This window comes from Callithrix jacchus, chromosome 11 (genome assembly GCF_049354715.1).
Source record: "Callithrix jacchus isolate 240 chromosome 11, calJac240_pri, whole genome shotgun sequence".
NCBI lineage: Eukaryota > Metazoa > Chordata > Mammalia > Primates > Cebidae > Callithrix > Callithrix jacchus.
The window spans coordinates 27,222,502-27,238,144 of NC_133512.1; the positions used below are offsets into that span (position 1 = coordinate 27,222,502).

Below are 15,643 nucleotides of genomic sequence, written 5' to 3' on the forward strand. Positions count from 1 at the left end.
CTACCCATTGTGGGCATGATTCTCTCTAGACCTTCCTTGTGTCTTTTGTCCTCACCCAAAAGAAGGATCTGTAGGAGCTAAGTTTAGCTTAAGCACAGAAATCACTTTGAAGCAGGTAGGGTTACCTGCTTCAAATGAGCTACCTGGGCCACCCTGCCCATACCTCAGGGCCTTCCTCTTGCCTCAGCTGGGGCCACTCGACACTTTCCTGCCCCTCTGTGTCTTTTCAGGAACCAGAAATGCCTAGCTGCAGGGATTCAGCATGAAGCTGGCCAGCTTGCAGGGCTTGGACCCAGAAATGAGCCCAGGTCCCCAGATGCCCTACCTTGGGCCAACGAGCCCTGCTGCTATCTTGCTCCAACCAGCCAGAGGCTCAGAGGCAAAATGTGAGCGAGCCTGGAAACTGGCCACACCATCCCTCTTGAGTTATGTCTTCTCATGCCTAGTCTTCCTTTTGCCTCACTGGATTCTCTCTCTCAACCTCCCACACTGATCCTTCACAGCTCACCCTCCAACTGCCGGTGTGTGTCAGGCTGTATCCTGAGCAACCCTCCTCCAACATCTACAATTTCTCTAGGTCATCACATTGTCCCTCATAGCTTTAAATTCTGTCAATGTACTAAGGCTGCCCCTAAATGTGTCTCTCCACTCTGATGTCTGTCTGCAAATCCAGCTGATTTCTTATATGTCTATAGTCGTCTCAAACTTAGCAGGACCAACACAGAATGGAGCTCCTCTTCTGAGCCTACACCACCCCCAGCTTCCCAATCTCAGCAAAAGGCATCCTTCACCTCGCTATTCACAGCAATGCCCTACTGATTTTCTTCCCTTACATTTCACCACCCCCAGCCCATTAGCGAGTCCTGCAGAGCCCCTGTGGACCCAAAACCATCTCCCTTCTCCCCATATGTTAGTCCATTTTGCATTGCTATAAAGGAATACCTGAGGCTGAGTAATTTGTAAAGAAAAGAGGTTTATTTGGCTCACAGTTCTGCAGGCTGTACAAGAAGCATGACATCAGCACCTGCTTCTGGTGAGGACTCAGGAAGCTTCCCGTCATGGTAGAAGGGGAAAGGGGGGCAGGTGTGTCACATGGCGAGAGAGGGAGCAAGAAAGAGAGGAGGTGCCAGGTGCCTTGAAACAACCAGATCCCAAGTGAACTAACAGAACTCACTCATTACCATGCGGAGGCCACAGAGCCATCCATGTGGGATCCACCCCCATGACTCAAACATCTCCCACCAGGCCCCACCTCCAACACTGAAGATCACTTTTCCACATGCTGTTTGGAAGGAACGAACATCCAAATTTGATCGCTCTGTCTCCACCATTTTCGTCATAGCCAAGCCACCAACCTCAGGACACCCAGACCCTGGAGCCAGCCCTACACTTACTCCCTGTGTGCCGTTGGGCAAGTAACTCTCAGGGCCATATCCCCTCATATATAAGCCAAAAAAGAGTAACAATAGCTCCCTTATGAGATTGTTGTGAAAACGTAAGCGTGGTTGGACATAGGAACCGGTATAACGAGTCTTATCACTATCCAACTCGGTGCTGTGCAACAGAAACATAATTTGTGATGGGAGCTACACATGAAGTTTTCAGTGCTCCAGTAGCACATTATTTAAAACAAAAAAAAAGTGGAATTAATTTTAATGATATATTTTATTTAAGCCAACATATACAAAATTTTATTTAAAAAATATAATCCATATAACAATGCAAGTGAGATATTTTTATTGTGCCGAGTCTGAAATCTGGTATTTTATACTCACAGCACCTGGGACTAGCCACATTTCAGGTATTCAAAAGCCACATGTGGCCAGCGGATACTACATTCAGCACAGGTCTGAGTATTTGCGATGCTTCCCTTCTTCCTGTACAGCAGTTTCTCAACCTCTGCACCACTGACATTTTGGGCAAGCAGTGGAGACAAAATCTGAACCCAGAGTATATATAGAAAGAGCCACAGGCTGGAGTACAGTTGAAACGCTTGAAACAACCAGCTCCCAAGTGAACTAAGAGCAAGAACTCACTCATTACGGTGGGAAGGCCATGGAGCATTCATGTGGGATCTGCCCCTATGACCCAAACATCTCCCACCAGGCCCCACCCCCCACACTGGGGATCACATTTCAACTGGAGATTTGGAGGGAATGAACCCTGGGTTCAGTGACCCAGGCTTTTTCTAAAGAGCAGGACCCAGGGGACACGAGCATCCAGAGCAGAGTTTCTCAGCCTCAGCATTATTGACATGTGAGACCAGATAATTCTTTGTTGGGAGTGGAGGGCTGTCTGTCCTGTGCCCTGCAGGGTGTTTAGCAGCATCCCTGGCCTCTACCCACCAGCTGCCAGTAGCGTCCCCACCCCCACCCTCTGTTGACCTTGCTGAGTATCCCCAGTTGTTGTGAGGATAACACCTGGTTGCAAAGCATTGTTCTAGAGTCTCTTCTGGGTTAGTTCCTGGAATGCTTCTGACTGCATTGAGGAAAAAGTCCAGACCCCTCACAGTGGGTGACCAAATTCCAAGATCTGGCCCCTGCCTCCTGAGTGGATCCCCTCTTCCCTTTTCTGCACCCCCCAGTCCTCCTAGCCTCCTTGTTTAGTTCCTGGACAAGGCCAAGTTCCTTCAGTGCAATCTTATCTCAGCTGGTCCCTTGACTTGCCCTTGATGCTTACTTCTGTCCTTGATGCTTACGTTGCTGATTCCTTCATATCACTCAGGTCTCAGCTTGAGGCTCAGTGAGTCTCACCGATACCTAAGCCCCGCCCCTAAATCTAACATCACCTTTCACCCACTATCCATCCTGGGGTTGAAGTCTCTGCATGCTGTCTGATAATTTTTCTAGGTTGCTACTGTCTGACTCTTTCCTCTAAGACACAAGCTCCAGAACCACAGTGACCTTGTCTATCTTGATATCACTCTCTTCCCAGCAACCAAAAGAGTGCCAGGCACTGGGTAGGTGATCTCAATTAACATTTGTTGAAGGAACCCACGCCCTTTCTGCACTGGCCTCTGGGTCTCAGGCTCACGGTCAACAAAGCCTCCCCCATGCAACCATGCCAGAAATCTCCCTTGATTTTCAAGTATTTGGTCAGAGTTGCTGCCTCTCCAGTTCTGCTTGGCAGACTGCTATATAAAGCAATTCAGGTTCTGCTCCATTCAATGGCACCCTAGGGAGTTCAGTGACTGAAATCCATGCACTGCAGGGCCATGACTGCCAAGAGAGGGTGTCTTTTATGCTAATTCACAAAAAGGGCCCTGAGAGCCAACAGCATCCTTGCCTACCTGGCTGCCTGATGGTGCCAGCTGCCCCCTCCCAAGGGAGCTCCCCACTGCAGCAGTTGTGCCTGCTGGTGCTGCAGGCCTCTTGGTCATTCATGGGACCCAAACTGAAGCAGGGAATGCCTGGATCTCTGTTCTAGACCTAGGGGTCTGCTGTAGGTAGGACAGCACCTCCTTCCCTGCCCTTGTCCTGTGAATCCAGCTACTCACATACAGAAGCAGCAGTCTCCAGGTCTTTCTACTCTCCGCAAACCCTACCTTCAACCCCACGTCCCAGGGTCAGTTCCAGCTTCTGCCTCACTCGGGACAGGGATGGAATGGTGACCTCAGTGCAGGAGTAGCTGTGATCTAAAACAGAACTGCCTAGCCTCCAGAGCCCGCAAGTCCTGGAAGCAGCAGAAGGAAAACTACAAGGGCAAAGTCAGGCCTGGGAGAAGAGATCTCACTAGTGGCATGGAGTGCAAAGCAGTGGGTGATTTGGAGCAATGGCCCTGGAGACATTCGTTAATAAATGCCCTTGAGACACGCATCCTCCAAAGTCACTTGCCACATGCAGTGGCAGTGTTGGTGTCTGCCTGAAGGCCATTAGCCATCAAAGCCTGTCCATTCCTCAGGCCTCTGACATCCAGGCTGAGATCTTGTCTTAGGCCATTTGTCTGGAGAGTCAGAGACCTGGCCCCTCCCATTTGACAGATGGGGAAACTGAGGCCCAGGGCTGAGAAACTTCAAAGAGAGTGTTCTGAGAAGCAGGGGTCACTGAGAGGGCAGCATTGGGAAGATGAGGTGGGAGGGGGCAGCTGGGGCCTCTGAGCTACTTTCCCAGGCCCCCTGGCTCCAGCACCCCACCCCTCCCAACTCAGCCTTTGTCTGATTTGCTCTGTGACAGCTGGGGAGGCTGGGTCTCACCCTGGCTCCTGCCATCAGCCATCTCTGTGTGGCACTAAAGATCTGCGCGGGAGCCAGGCCCAGCAGCAGGCTTGGCAGGCAGCTCCACGTTGCCCGGGAGACCACAGAGGAGGAAATCTGCACCACACAGCTACCGAGGGCCAGATGGCCAGTGGTCCCAGAGGTTCCTCTCCCAGGGGCCACAGTCACATATATATACACTCACACTGCTGGAGTCCCACAGATACTGTGAGTTGGACAAGGAAACTGAGGTGCAGGGGGTGAAGGGCAGATTTATTGCCACTGAAGGTCTGTGTCCAGGAGCTGAGGACAAAGCCAGGGCCCTGCTTTTTGCTCTGGGCGCCGATGGCTTCATGGGGCTGCAGCCAAGAACATGGTCAGAGGGCCACATAAGCTTCTGTGGCCAGCTCTCTCAGGCCCCTACCCGGGCCTGTCTGGGAGCTAAATTTCCCTCTGGAAAGACCTCAGACTCTATCAAAGGCCTCTATTAACCCTTGTCCTTGAGAGCAACTGCCTTGCGTAGGCCCAGAGTCTGAGGAAGGCCCCCAGCTCTGGATGCACAGGAAGTAAGTGGGCAAGCACTGAAAGACGGAGGTTGGGCTCTGTGGAGGCCCAGTGGGGAGTCAGAAAAGGGATGCTGAGATTCGGGGCAGGACCCATTACCAGAGAACTCAGAGCTGTCCGGGCCTTGGTAATGGGAAGTCCACCGGCTTCATTCCACGCAGGAGGAAATCGGTGTATGTGGTGAGGGAGGGTGCAAGTCTCTCAGGAAGGCTGTCTCTGGCCTGGTCTTCCCTCCTTGAAGTGGGACTAGGGGAGAAAGAGAACAGAAAAGGCCCCACTGCAGCCTGCCTGCAGGTATGGGGCCTCCTCAGACCCCCAGAGACCCAGGCACAGGAGGGAACCCATGATCCTCAGGTGGGCACAGTGGTTCCACTGAAGGCAATTCTAACGTAGCCATTCCTCACCCCTCCTATGCCTGGGATGCCAGCCTTCCAGCCAAGTGCCTAGAAATGCTGAGCAGTTCCAGGCTGGGTTCCAGCCATCAGAGCACCTATGGCCTGCTTTCAGACAGCCCCGAGGCCAGTGGGTGACTGTACCTTTTCCTCCAAAACCTGATTCAGTGAAAAGCCCAGACTTGGACCTGCGCAAGGGTTTGAGGGTGAGGCTGAGACTCTCAGGGCTGGAGCCGGTGGGGTGGGGCCATCGGGAAGGGACGGGGAAGCTGTGGAAGTCTTCCCAGAGAAGGGGAGGGAGACAGCACAGCCAGCCCTGTTCCCCACCTTCTGTAGAACGTCTGGAAATCACCCAGAAAAGCTCCAAGCCAGGATCCTGATGGGTCCCTTCCGGTATAGCAGGGGATGGCTTGAAGCTCTTCAGCACTGGCACTCAAGCATAAATTAAACAGGGAGAGGGTTCGGGCAGCCTCTCAGGGTTCACAAAACTGAGCTAAATCACTCTACGGCCCGCTCCTCTGTGGCGCAAACGGAAATCCCCACCTGCTGGAGCTTGTCACGCAGGCAGCGCCTGCTCCCTGAGAGCTGGGAGCTGCCTGCAGCCCAGAGCCTCCCGCCCCCCAGCCCCCGCCTGCTGCCTGAGCTGTCAGCCCAACTCCCAAACAGGCTGATTATCCCCATCTGGGGAAAACAAAACATGTCAGCAGCTGCGCCTGAGAAGAGAGCTGTCTTCTTAGTGAGAAGTAATCTGAGGAAAACTCCCAGCTCCGATCCACAATAAGAAGTGAGTGAGCGACCTCGCTGTTCTTGACATTGCTTCCTCCTGACACCGACACACGCAGGCCACCAGCATCACCTCCTCTGAGAAGCCTTCTGGGCCTGAGCTGACCCTGCCCGGGCAGCTGCCAGGTCCGCTGACCCTCTCAGGGCTCGCCGTGAGATTTCAGTCAATGTTCCCCTATGCTGCCCTAGAGCTTCCATCTATTTCAGAGTGAGACTGTGGGTCACACCATGTGTTGCTTTGTAGGGATTTTGGAGATGGCTCTAGGCAGGAAGAATGTTCTGGTGGAACAGGGAAGCCTGGGCCGGCCATTGGGGTGCACCATGGCTATAGATCCAGCTTGTCTCTGTTTGGGGAAAAAAATAATCATAACTTAGATCTTCAACCCCTCAGGATTTCCAGTCTCCATGCTTCCCCCACCTGGGATGCCCTTCAAGCTACCTGGCATGCCTACACTTTTTCTATCTTAGATGCCCCTCAAACCCCAGTCAAAAAACAAAATCTCAATCCTCCCCAGCTGAAGGGGTCCACCTGCCTCCGATAAGCCTTTGCACCTCCAACTGGCATGGTGTTCATTTTAGGAGAGGGCAGCCCAGGCTGCTGTGGTCTCTTCTGTCAGCCCCCGGATCCAGCCTAGGGCCCAGACATGGTCAATGTCCTGGAAATATGCTAAGTAGGTGAAAGTGAAAGTTTCCTCTCTCCCAGCCTGGCCTCTCTCATGGCTTCCACCTCTGTTAATCTGCTGGAGCTGCCACCTCCGTCTTCTCCCCAAACTCTAAGGAGGATCCTCGTGATGACACTTTATCCAGGGCCCTCCTGCCTGTTCTCTTAGGGAGGGAAACTAACATTCCCTGACTCCAACATACCTCCATCCTGCCAGGTAAAATGAGAAGCATTTTACACATTTATCTAATCTAACATTCACAGCAACAACACTGTATATTTGCTGTTATATGACCCATCTTACAGATGCAAAAACTGAGGCTCCAAGAAGATACAGCCCTGCCCTAGGTCCTTGGTGGCAGAGTGAGGATCGGCATTCCAGGTCTCTTGTTTCCGAGCCAGGGCTCTTTCCTCCGCAGTAGGCAACCTCATTCAACCTTCAACCTGAGTTCCAGTGGCTACGCTTCAGACAAAGAGGACTGCTCCTGGGAGAGCCCCCACACCACAGCTCCCCTCCAGGGCGGACACTCGTTATTATCAGCTAACTGTTCTAAGCATTTACCATATGCTGGATATAGGGCTAAGTGTTTTGCATAAATTGACACATGATAAATTGCAGATGAGGAAACTAAGGCACACAGAGGTTGGCAAATTTGCTGAAGCTATTATGTGTCAGCCCATCTTCTTAATAGCATTCAAGCTGTGTGACACCAAAAATGTGGGTCATCTGCCTTTACCCTGAAGCTACACAGAATGCCCCCACCCAGTTGTGATGGGGTGGAAGCCCCCCTCTCCACCCTGCCTGCAGCTACTGAGAGTAGTCCTAGACCCCACTACCCTCGCTCTCCAAACTCCCACCCTGACCATGAGCTTGTCAAGGGCAGGGGCCAAATTCAGCCTCCTTCATTTCCTCCCACAACGGAGCAGATCCCAGAGTCAAGCCAAAAGGGAGCATAATGATTTTATGTGTGCATTTATGATGTTTACTCTTCCTGCTTCCAGAGCAAATGTAAGGTGGTTTAGAATATTGAAATGCATAATTGGGACAATAAAATTATTCTTTAAAACAGAGCTGTTGGGATCCAAGCAGCAGGCAGGAAGATGGAGTTCTAGCAGGCAGCTGGGAGGAGTGAGGCTGGGACGCAAGAACACGGGTTTATGTCCCTGGCTGTGCCACGCATGACCTTGTGTAAGTCACTCCTTTCTTAAGTCTCAATGTGCCTATCCATAAAACAGCCAGGCCAAATATAGATGCGGAAGGATTGAAGTCAAAGGACAGCTTTTCAAACTCTGCTACATGGAGCCCTAGGAGTTCACCAAGGATACTCAGTGGCTGACATGAGTGGGAAGGAAGAGCCGGGTCAATAATTGGGCCCAGGTCTTGCACTCACACTGCAATCAGACTGACTCTACTTTCGTCTGTTTTAGTCATTTGAGCTTCTAAGATGCTCAGTCATTTGAGCTGCTAAAAATGTTTGAGAAACTACAATGGACAAGACTTTCTGTAAAGGAGTTTCCATGTTTAATGCCCTCTGCCTTTATTCTTCTTGCCATCTTGCCTATCCACAGCAAGCCTCAGTTCTAGGCATAGCCTGCCATTCCTGATCTTGGAAGGACATTTGAGCACGGGGTGAGAGATGGACATCCCTTGAAAGGGGACTACAGTTCGGGTCTTTGCACGTGGTGGAGGTTGCTAAAGTGGAAGCCAAAATCCCTTTCCTCTTCAGGTAGGAGGAGGTCACTGTCTGTCCCCAAGACCCAAGACATGGGCCTTGGTCTAGGGAGCTGATATGGTTTGAATCTGTGTCCCTGCCCAAATCTCATGTCAAATTGGAGGAGGGTACTGGTGGGAGGTGACTGGATCATGAGGGTGGATTTCCCCCTTGCTGTTCTCATGATAGTGAGTTCTTATAAGATCTGATGGTTTAAAAGTGTGTGGCACTACCCACTTTGCTTTCTCTCTCCTTCTGCCATGTGAAGAAGGTGCTTCCTTCCCCTCTGCCTTTTGCCGTGATTGTAAGTTTCCTGAGGCCTCCCAGCCATGCTTCCTGTACAGCCTGCAGAACTGTGAGTCAATTCAACCTCTTTTCTTCATAAATTACCCAGTCTCAGGTAGTTCTTGTTAGGAAAATATAAAGGAAGAGAGAAAGGCAACTCGATGGCCAAATAGGTTTGTTTATAGGAATAAGCCTGTGAGGGGTCCCAGTGAGGAATCTGGCTGAGATCCTAATCGCTTACAAACTGAGGCTTTTATATTAAAGTTTCCATAGGGGAGGGGTTGGGGAAGTGCTGGCATGTTGGAACTGTTGGGGGCTAAGGAAGGAAGTGGTAAGGGCCTGTCGGGCTCTGCTGTGGTTAGGGTTCTTGGGCTCTGTTAAAGGTATGGGCAAGGTTGACACTTGTTTTGTTTCTGGGAACACCATCACCAACGTAGAAGATTGGCATCGCTATTCTTAGTCCTCACATTTCTTTACAGCAGTGTGAGAAGGGATCAATACAGGAGCCATGGATTTCAAGGGCCCTCCCTCACCCCTCCTTAGCCCACATCTGCAGGGCCTCCGTGCTGCAGGCAAACATAGGCTCCTGAAGAAGATCACATCAGACACAGGCGGACAGGCAGATGGTCCAGGTAAGTGCCTGTCCATCAGTGGGGACTGGATGTTCCTGATCCCAAGGCTGCAAGGATGATGCAGTCACTTCCCAGATCACCAGGTGGCCCCTACGTATGCCTCAAGGAGGCTGTGCTATCAGCTCCCCACTATCAAAGGTGCACACTCCCTCCCTCAACCTTTGCCATGGCTGAGCATTGATCTTTGACCACTGTGGTGGGGAGGGCAACACAGAGCCATTCATGCTGCCCAGCCAGCTCTCCTATGGCCAACTTGCTGGTGGACTTTGTCACTTCAAAGTCTGGTCTCAGCCTGAGCTGCCTCTTAAAAAGTCTAACCCCCCAAGCCCAGTCATAAGTGATCCATGCAATAAGAGGTCTGAGCTGCAGCATAAACTTCGAGTTCAGTCTGAGTACTCCTACACTCCTGAAAAAAAGTTCTGGGTCCTGGGAGGGGGCAGGAATGAGGATACCCTCAGGGCTGTGGTGGTCTAGTCCTCTGGCTCTGAAGGTGGGAGGAGAGAGAAAAGGTAGGAGGGCAGATGGCCAAGACATAGGGTAAATGGGCTGGGAATGGGTAGAGCTGCTGTGAGTCACCTTCCCATCCATGAGCACAAGATGGGGCTTTGGGGGCCTGGAGTAGTGCAGCCCCATGTTCTTTCCAGGACAACTTGGACACCCCAGCCTACCCAAGGGGTGCTGGCAATGGCAGGCCTGACTTGGCTTCTGAGACGGGGTTTTCCATTAGCCACCCCCAGAAGGACGCAGAGTCCCCATGACCTCTTGGCCTAGCCTCATGCCTCACCTTACTCTGTCTCTGCAGCACTAGACATCATGCCCCTCAGCCTCCTTGATCCCACCCACTGCCATTCCTCCTCTGCCTCCCGGGATAAGCCTTGCCCCTTCCCTTCAAGGAGGGTGGTCCCCAGACTGTGGGTCCTGACCTTCTTCTCACTCTTGCCAGGAACTCTCAGCCAACACTTGAACTGGGACATGGCACAATCTCTGTGGGATGGGGGATTATGTAGTTAGAGGTGTCTCCCAAGGAGGTCCGGTACTCAGGTGAGGGAGCACAGTGCAAGCTGCCCTCCAACATCTGGAAAGACAACTTCATGCCATGGACCCTTACCTGGCCTGAACAACAGGTGTTATATGTCTCAGGGGAAGAACTGTGGGTCCCCAGTACTTCTGGGTGAGTTTTGTACCATATCTTGTTGTGGAGACGGGTTTAGGAGCCTGCATCTTGCAGGAGTGAAGCCTGGGCCAGGCCCCCTGACTCTGGCATTTTCTTCTCCCCTGGCACCTACCTGGGACCGATGGCTGCTCTTGGGCCTTGCTGACACCCTTTGATGCGGAAGCTGTTCTCTTCCTCCCTGCTCCATGTGCTGCTTGTCACCCGCCTTTCTCCTGAACTGTAGGCTGAAAGCTCCAGGCCATTTTAGTCCAATTTTCTCCTCAAATAAGCAGGTGATTGTACCATTAAGACCTGGTACATGCTGTTCAGAATCAGCAAGGAGCAATAAAGTGGGACAGATAATGAGAGCTGTCGGGCAGGAACTGAACATGTCCCCTCTCCTCTGCCATGTCCCCGCCCCTCAACACCCCCTAAGGTTTCTCTCCACAGATCAGATTGAAAGGAGTCTTCTCAGGCACAGAGAGTCCCAGCCTCCCCAGTTGGTGAGACCCTCCATGTGGCTGTGGGCAAACCACCTGTCTTCTTAGCCTCGGTTTCCTCATCTGTACAGTGGGCATTAATACCTTCCTCAAGGAGTGAGAGTATATTTTAAAGCCAAGGAGGAAGCCAGTCATTGGAAACAGTCACTGTTACAGTCCATCATCAGCATGGATTCTCTCACCACCTATGGCAGGCTGTCTGAGCCAGGCTTGTTCTCCTCCTTTCTATGAATAAGGAGACAGGTGTGCAGGAGTTAAATGTTGCCTGCTGTTTTTGCATCTGTTTGAAGCACCCTAAGCAATAATAGTACATATTTGGCTGGGTGCAGTGGCTCACGCCTGTAATCCCAACACTTTGGGAGGTTGAGACAGGTGGATCACCTGAGGTCAGGAGTTCGAGACCAGCCTGACCAACATGGCAAAACCCCAACTCTACTAAAAATGAAAAAAAATTAGCTGGGCATGGTTGTGCATGCCTGTAATCCCAGCTCTTCAAGAGGCTGGGGCAAGACAATCGCTTGAACCCAGGAGACAGAAGTTGCGGTGAGCCAAGATGGTGCCATTGTACTACAGCCTGGATAACAGTGTGAGACTCCATCTCAAATAATAATAATAATACATATTTATGTAGACCTTGTTATGCCCTAGGCTCAGCACTCCACTCACCACCCTGAGATGGTTATTTCATTACCCATCAGGGCAAACTGAGGCAGACAGCATTCAAGCTAGTTGCCCCTAGAATCCTTTAGTCAGCAGCAGGCAAATGTTTGAGCCCAGATAATCTGATCTCCGATGCACACCAGGCCATGCTCCCTCACAGGCCACCCGATGCCCCTGTGACTCCAAGGACCAGACGCCTGGAGAGAGGGAATGAACCTGGATGGCTCAGAGTGGCCACCAGGTCATGTGAATCAGGAAGTCACAAAAGTTAGCATTTCCTATAAACAGGGAGATTCTGTTTTGTCTGACCAAGGGTAAGGAATGGGGAGAAGAAACCCTTCTTCCTTCTGCCTCCCTTGTGGCCTCTCTTTTCTCCAGGTGTCCGCCCTCCCATTCTCCTCCATCCTCTTCCACTTGGAGGTCCTTTGGCTCATGACTCCCGCTCTCTCCCTTTTGTGCTTCTCCACATGTCTGTCTGCCGCTCCCCCACAAAAGTGGCTTCCCCTCCCAGACAAGGACAGTGTGTGAGGATGAGGAGGGTGGGAGGATGAGGAGGTTGCATTGCTGCTGACCCTGGCTGCAGAGCTTACAGCACAAAGGCCAGCAGGGGCAGATCTGGGGCTCGAGCATCCTGAATCCCCTGCCCTACCTTCTCTGGTCATTTCTGGCCAGAGCATCCCAGCTGGCCAGAAGTGATACCCACACCTAGCCTCTCCTCCAGGACGCCTGTCCCTTCTCTCTCTCCTCTCTTCTTTCCATCTACCTTCCTCCTGCATTCATTCATTCAGCAAACACCATCCAATGCTTATTCTGTGCCAGGTACTAGGCCTGGGCCTGGGGGTCAGAGGTGAAAAGGACACAGCTCAGGCCCCGTTGGCAGAGGAGTGGCAATTCCTCACAGTGTGTAAAGGGCATACAGAGGCCTCCATAGAAAGGCTCATGGAGCCTGAGAAATGAGCCTATTCTCTGGTATTTGGAAAGCCTCCTAGGGTATTTCCCAGTGACCCTGAGCTGATTCATCTCATTTAAACATGGATGTGTTGATGACCTATGTACCAGGGCATTTGTGACATCTGAGCTAAAGCTTGAAGGAGGATCAGGGACTCCTGGGGATGGACCCATCTCCCACCGAATCTCTACCCTGCCCCACATTCCTGTCCCCAGCCAGCATGGCTGATGCCCAGGGAGACACAGAAAAGGAAGGGCAGGCACTATTTCCCCAGCTTTCTGACTGAGGTAGAAAGAAAGCACAAAGTTCTCATCTCCCATTTGGGAGGCCTCCACCCATTGTCCTCTCTATCATAGCAAATTCTCCTCCACCAAGACTAGCACCAGCTCCAGCTGGGCCCCTCACCCTCTACCCCTGCACCATACATCTGGGCACTGACTTGGCCCTCTGGGGTACTCACCCTGATCCCTAACCAGTTTCCTAATCAGCATGGCCTTGTCCTGAGTGGCAGGCTAGGGTCAGGACAAGGAGGAGGGGAAAGTCCAGAGCCCCACCTCGTGGCAAGTACTCCTGCCTCGCGTCTTCCCAGGCGCCCCTCACCACCCCCTGCCCCACCCCCATATGGTCAGCTGCTCCTCCTGCTGGCATTGGTAGAGCTAGGGAGGAAGAATAGGTGAGGGCAGGGCCTTCTACCTTCCCTCTTGGTTCATAAAGTGACAGGACGTGGGAGACCACAGGAGCTGGGAGGAGCCCCTGGCAGACAGCAGGAGCTCTAAAGGTTTGGGGGTTGGTGGAGGGGAGAAACTGAAGAGTCCCCCAGCAGCTCAGAAGTGGCTTTGGCCTTCTGCTTGGGTCCAGGTGAGAAAGGTTAATTCTCTTGCCTCCTGCTCCTCAGAGGACCTGATTGCTCTTTGCCACAGGAAGACAACCTTATGCAAAGCTCTTTAATTAACAGATGAGAAAACTAAGCCCAAGAGAGGCTATGTGAGGCCTTCAAGTCCCACAGCCAGTGAGTGGCCAGGGCATCAGACATCTGACACAAGTCATGCTCTGGATGATGTGGGCCCCGTGGTTTGGTGGCATTGCTGCTTATGATGAATGCCATCTCCTTCCCCAGCGGGGCAGAACAGATGCGGCCCCCACTGAGTATTGCAGAAGAGGAGCTGGTGCTACCAACCTGCGAGGCCCAGAGAGTGCAAAGCCAGTTCCAGGAAGACTCTGCCTCCGCTTACCGGCCCTCTTTCCCACCTTCCTCCTGCCCTACCCACACCCAGGAGGGGTCAGAAAACGGCTTGTAAATGGGAGGGTGGGGGCTGGAAGACAGAAGGCCAAGAAGAACAAAGAAACCGGCCATGTCCCACCCCCTGCCCCTCCCACTGCAGGTTCCAGCCCTGAGTGTGGCATGGGGAAAAGATGTGCCATTGAATCAATTTCAGAATTTTAATGAACATCTTGTCTGTGACATAGGAGTGAGCAGAAAAGACATGAGACCTGCCTGAGTTTTCAGCTCATAAAGCCAGCAAAGATTACTCCCATGGTGCAGTTTAAAGGGGCTGTGTGATACAAAAATAAAGTGTTTTCAATAGACCCAAACCCTGCTTGTTCTGGGGCCTGTCCCCATAAATGTGGGCTAAAATTATCATTCCCACACCTTTGTGATCTCGTTCACCTCGATGGGACACACCGCTAGTCATGTACTCACAGGACCACATGCATTCTTCTGCCTTGGGTCTTCCTTCTGTTTATCTTCCCTGGATACTTCCAGCTGCTGCTTGCCACTAACCCATTCAGTGCCTTTGGCTAAGGAGGTCTCCGCCCCACCAGGCCTCAGTTTCCCTCTCTGTAGCAGGATGAGACAAACGAGACCATTTCTAAGGGTCCATCTTAACTGTTCCAGGTAACAGTAGGGGTTCCCTCATTCCTGATCTTGAAAAGTCTTGGTTCTCTAGGTGGGCACAGGAAGCTGGAATGAGGATTATGGTGATAAGACAGATACACATCAGGGAAATCCACACAATCTGGATTTCTGGCTTCGTCTGAGCAGTTGGACAATCTGGCAGCATTGACCCAGCATGTGACAGTAGTCAGATGCAGCATGTAAACAGTCCCTTCATCCAGAACCAAAGCTCTCCCCTTAACCACGCCCCTCACCACTCCCCATTGCTCCCATCCCTAATGCCAGCTGCCATCCACCACTGAACAGGAGCTGCGGCTTTAGTAGAGAACAGTTACTCTGTCATTGTGTCACTATCAAAGGTGGAAAACTGAACTGGAGGATGAGAGGACATGCGTGTTTTAGAAAAGATAGCAAAAGGAGACTATGTCCTTCCAAAGTGCAACTTGTCCACTAACCACTTGCCTGGTCCTGTGCTCTAATTGGATGTCCCAGCCTGAGGCTTCTAGCAGTTGAGTTGGCGTTCTTGAGTCCCTCAGAGGACAGCCTGGCCCTGCCCTACTTGCTGCTCCTGCTGCCCCAACAGGACTGAGGGGTTTGCACAGGCCCCCAGCATGCTGACATTCTCTCGGGGGGCTCCCTCCTCCCCTTTCTTCACCCAAGCTAAGACAACCTTCTCTAGACCCAGAACCTCATGTGGCAGCAGGGGAAGCCCATGCCTCCTCCAAAAAGGAGGAATGCTTGCATGGCAGATGTGGGAGCCAGCCTGGAGCCAGGCTGGGCATGGGAATATGGGGCACTAAGGGGTCTTCCTGGGTGAGGGTCTTTCCTGGGACCCTCACTCTTAACCCCCCTGCACATTCCCACATAAATAACCAGCCAACATGGGAATAAATCCCCTTCAGACCGTTTGCCTCCCTCCCTTACTCCCTCCCTCCCTCCCTCCCTCCCTCTGCTGGAGTTCCCATGACAACCAGAGTTCACCTTTGATGCCAAAAACACTTCAAAAACAACAAAACCCCACCCTCCACTAGGAGGGAAGAGGGACAAGGCCCTTCCCCGACATCTCCCCAAAAGCAGCACAGTGCTGGGAATCTGGGAATCTACATAGGACCAGAGGCAGAGTGGGTGGGGCAGTTCCAAAGGGCTTTTCCATTTTTCCTCCTGGGCTGTATTCCATTTTCTGCATACTCACTGGTGGCTCACAGCTGACCCAGGGCTTCTCCATAGTATCTACCTGATCTGGAGCTATTCAGGATGATGGGC

General features: G+C 52.1%; 1 long non-coding RNA gene across 1 annotated transcript; it reads left to right on the forward strand.

Annotated features, from left to right (window-relative positions):
- Positions 1–8,025: 8,025 nt before the first annotated feature.
- LOC118143854 (uncharacterized) lies at positions 8,026–14,076 on the forward strand. Its single transcript, XR_004728348.3, has 4 exons — positions 8,026–8,319; positions 8,573–8,659; positions 9,069–9,221; positions 13,601–14,076. It is a non-coding gene; the product is annotated as an uncharacterized LOC118143854 (long non-coding RNA).
- The last annotated feature ends 1,567 nt before the right edge of the window (positions 14,077–15,643 follow it).